Below are 4,930 nucleotides of genomic sequence, written 5' to 3'. Positions count from 1 at the left end.
CAAAAAAAATAAAAATAAAAAATACTGTGCATTTGATTTATTGCTGTATACAAATAGGATTATTGCTTCTAGTTGACTTTTATACATTTTGTTCAATAGCGTGTTCTGAATTCTATTCAGTTTGTTTAATAAATGAGGAAAAGATGGCAACAATAAAGTTGCATTTAATAAAGTAAACCCTGTCTCATACTGAATTTTTCAACCGTAATAGCTTATTTAAACATTTATCTTACTGACTTTGTTGGTACTCACAGTGTCCATGTTAATGCAGTTTTGTTGTGAATTTTAAAAATATTTTAAATTTTCTCTTGCTAAAATTGTCAGACATGTACAAAATAACATGGAGAATTTTAATGTCAAGAATAATGTTATTAGGGCCAACCTATTTGTCTTATTTAGTGTATACAGAACTTGTGGCAAATTAAAAACTTTCCATTTGAGCAGTTATATTTAATATTACTGAACAAAAAATACGTTTTGCATTTTTATTCAGGTTTCCTTTACAAAGGATCTCATTCCTCCCTTTATAATAAGTAAAAATGATGGGGGCATTTTTTCAATACTTATGCTTTTTGGAGTAAGAATTTATTCATAAGTATTATGTTTATTCTCTGTGTTTCTTTGTCTTTGAATGGTTATGTATCACAAAAGAGTTTTGGTTTTCTCAACTTCCTGCTGACTAACATTGGAAACATAAAATATAGCTCTTCCACTTACCTGGATAGGCTGCAACTTCTTGTGTGTACCCCCAAATTGAATATGATTATATGTATAACAACATACAACAGCAGTATTTGGGTCAAATCACATTTTGCTGGGAATTATTTTAGTTTTATTCTAAAGTCCAACAGATGTCTCAGATAATTTTGCAAATGTATTATTTAGAGAGAGAACTTCAGGAAATAGTAGGAGCAGATGATTTTTAAGGAACAGAGATCCAATTTTAATGCAGATATCCTTAATAAAAATAAATTATAACAGAGGCAGAACTGTTTTTAAATAGAACATTTTCATGAACCATCAGCAGCTGTTCTAAGCTGCTGTTTATTAAATACTTAGTATCCAGAATTAACCCAGTTTTTCTAGTCTGTTTATAAACAAATGGGAGAGCATTACAATTGTATGTAATTTTACCACCTGAAGTCTATTACTAAGATAAAGCTGCAATGCAATATTGGTTACTAATTGCTGTATAAATGTGTAAGATATAAAGTCATGTATCTTGAGATGATAAAAGGTAAAACAAAACTGAATTGCTTAATTACAAGTCATGTATTACGGCCTGATCCTGGAGTCTTTATTCAAATTCCCACTGAAATAAGTGGTTGATTGAGTAAGGATTGTAGGATCTGGCCCCAAATGACTATAGGATTAGACAGATTCTGCAAGCATTAATCCCACCAAGTAGCACTTACTGATAGTAGTTCCATTATCTGTAATAGGACTACTCACTGGGAGCAAGGGATGCAGAAGTTGGCGCTCAGTCCTTAATCAGACCCATAGTGAATGAGTTTTCCTCTTTCAGATGTTTGTGTCCTAAATCTTTACTATTTTGTTTTCTTATTGAGAACTGCAACTATCGCTCAGCCGGTCCATATGTTTTATTGTAAGTGTAAACACTTGAGTTTAACTTGGACTTGTCTTTTCAGGCAAGGCTAATGCTTTCTAATGCTGTTTTTCCCCATACTTTTTTGTGATGTCTGATTAATAGTGCCAGACGTACTGATCCAGTCCAACATTGGCTAATTTTGCTAATAATAAAGAGATCCTGATCATTTCACGTGTAACTGGGGAACAGACTCCTGTACCTGACTTCAATGGGAATCTATGTGGTCATAGCAGTCTGCCTGCAAGCTGTATATTGCAGGATCAGGTCCATAGTGTGTGAAAACTTGGTGCACATTTTCTATTGAAATATTGCAGAATGTCTTTGTTCAGATAGATTTTTCTCTCTAAGTGTTTTGCAAGTGGAAAGCTGAAAACTATAAATTCCACATAAATTCCCACCATATTATTGAGAAGTTCCAGCCATTTTGAACTATATATTTTTAAATAAGCTGAAAGACAAAGAACACAAACACTTTACACACTTTATTTCTCTTATGTAGTCTGGAATCATACACACTTTTTTTTAAAGCACAACACTGAAACCTTTTTTTTAAAGGAGTAATTAAAGGTTTGGTCAAGTGGATTTTGTAAAATGTATTTGTCTGTATAAAGAGAAAATGAAATTGTAGTTATTGTTAATGTACTGACATTAGTTACAGGCTAGTTTTAATTCTTAAATAATTTGATTAGCATATGCTATAAAATGGATGTTTCAGTTAAATGTTTTTAAAAGGTACAGATTTTTACAAGGACACAATATAAATTATTGTTCTGTAGAAATGCCCTGTTAAATATTGTATGTCCCTCCCTCTGTACACTTTGTAAAAAAGAAAAAACAAAATACATAGAATCATATAGGGATGTGTGACATTATTGTAATTGTGTACTTGATAATAACGTGGAAAAATAAAAATCAGAATATTTTCTTGTTAACGAACGTTTAGTTTACTTGGTTCCAGTACTAAGATAATATTACTTAATGATACACACTTTAGTTTTTTTTTAAATAATTTAGCCTAAATGTTTATTTTTATTCCCCCATTTCTCAACTTGTGTGCAGTACTGGATACAAAGTGTTTAAACGGTTTACATTTGTGAAGCAAATAGAATGACTAATGATCCTTCATTTGGGCATTTGATCATTTCTTATGCTTAGGTTACAGGTGCTTTGAGACCCTAAGAGGGCAGGTCCTCTGAGTTCACTTAACTTCTATTTCCATGTCGTTAAAACGATTAATTTCTATTAAACTGTTTTTAAAATGTCAGTCTCCTCCAACAAAGTGGTTAAGTACTAAGTGAAGTTCTACTACAATATCCAGACAATGGATAATTTTTATTTTGTTATTTTCCAGAAGGAACAGCATATGCAGCTATCATAATTAAACTAAATGGACCACACACAAATAACATCTAGATTACAGAGAAGGTAAGAAACATTTATCCACTGGGGGCCTAGAGAGAACATGTCTAATAATGAAAATGCCAAACACTTCAAACTAGTACCCTTTAACAGGACTCTTACTGATGGATGACTTTGTGTATGGGTGGGTTGATGGAGATCTAATCAATTGTCCTGGCCATTGCAGGAAGAAAAACTAAGACACCAAGAATATGGTTTAACTAGGCTGCAACCAGACATGCCAAACCTGTGAAAAAATGCAGAAATTGGCCTTATTTGGCTTAATTGGCTTGTGAGTTGCTTGTTGGCGAGTTTTTGGCTTGTAGCTCGTTTGGCTTGTAGGTTTTTTTTTTTTTGATCGGCTCTTGGCAAGCAGGGCCAGGGTAAGCGGGGGAGAGTGTCAAGGGTGCACAGTGGCCACACCACAATCCTAGACTGCATGCCGGGGGGATCTAGGCACATAGAGTGTTGGGGTTCTTAGAGATTGGCTTGTTTTGGCCTTGTTTTGAAATGGGATTAACTTGATCTTTGGCTTATTGTGAAATTTGGGGTGCTTATTTACCGTGTGAAAGTTGGCAACTGTGGCTGCAACTTTACTAAGTAACATATTTGGGAACTAGCCAGCAATAACCCATCCAACTCAGGTCATCCAGTGTAATCTCTACCACCTGTGATATGCTCTCCACCCTCTATTCCATTTGGTGAGTACCTTGGGGGAACTATTTGGGGATTTAGTGACCCCATTACCTTGGCCCCAACACCATTACTGGGGCCCCATTGCCTTCCCCCTGTACTGGTGGGGGTTAATGAGGTGAGAAAGAGAGTTGTGTCACTATACCAGACATTAGGAGACCCAGCCCAATTCCCCAGCTTCTTTAGGAGATGCCTTCTAGTCTGCTTCCAATGCCAGTTTTCCAGGGAACTGGCTCCTTATTGAATGAGTACATGCACTGGCATCTGTCACAAGGAGGTGCCAGCAATTTCCTTGGCTGCTTCCCGCCATGCAGACTGTTACCAATTCCTTCCTTAATAGCCACCAGAATCATACCCACTTCTCAGTTGGAGAAGTATACCACCTTTTCTTTGAATAACATGAAATTTTGTGATGGGAAATCTTTATCCTTACTCACTCATCTAATTTAGCTACTAGCTGATTTACCCCTCAGAAAGGCCAGGTAGCTCCCCTTCCAGACCCTCTACTGTGGCATCTCTGGCCAGGTTACACTTACTCCTGGAAAAGGACTTGGCTCCACTCCCTAATCTTTGTCCTAATTCTTAACTCCACCCCTTTACCAAATCCCCGGATAGTTTCCCCCTCCCCCAGGTGTACACTGATCTAGTCACATGGCTTCTCCCAGCCCAGCAAGCATAAAAGGGGCATCTGCTAACCCCAGCTCATGCTCCTCCATTCAGGCCAACTCAGAGCTGCCTCACCGTTGGGGCCCAGCTGTGAGCTTCCTGGGGAACTGGCAACCTACTTGCGGCTAAATGCACAATACTGTGCCCACATGTCTAGCCGTCAGCTCCTGGGATCCGTTCTCTTGAGCCTGAAGAAATAAACAGGAAGAACTTAGCACATTTATACCACTGAATTATTATTCCTGTCAGGAGATCTCTATACCCTTCTCTGCATTCAGATGCCACCTTCGATAGCCAGAAGCCATGGGACTCCCATTCCAAGCTGTGCTGTGGATGTAGTCACTCCAATCCTGAATGGATGGGATTCTAATTCACCAGGAGAACCTCAACAATATGTGCTCTTCTACATCATGAACTGGTTTCCTTTTCCAAGGTAACTTCCTGTGAAGAAAGAATGGCCTGACAAACAGGTTTCTGCACTATGCTAGTCTGTACTGCTTTGATTAGCCAATCCCAGCTCCCTTACTCTGGTAGTAGTATAATTCACTGTGGTCTTTTGACACT

The sequence above is a fragment of the Mauremys mutica genome, chromosome 1, assembly GCF_020497125.1.
Source record: "Mauremys mutica isolate MM-2020 ecotype Southern chromosome 1, ASM2049712v1, whole genome shotgun sequence".
Taxonomy (NCBI): domain Eukaryota; kingdom Metazoa; phylum Chordata; order Testudines; family Geoemydidae; genus Mauremys; species Mauremys mutica.
This window is presented reverse-complemented; position numbering follows the sequence as displayed.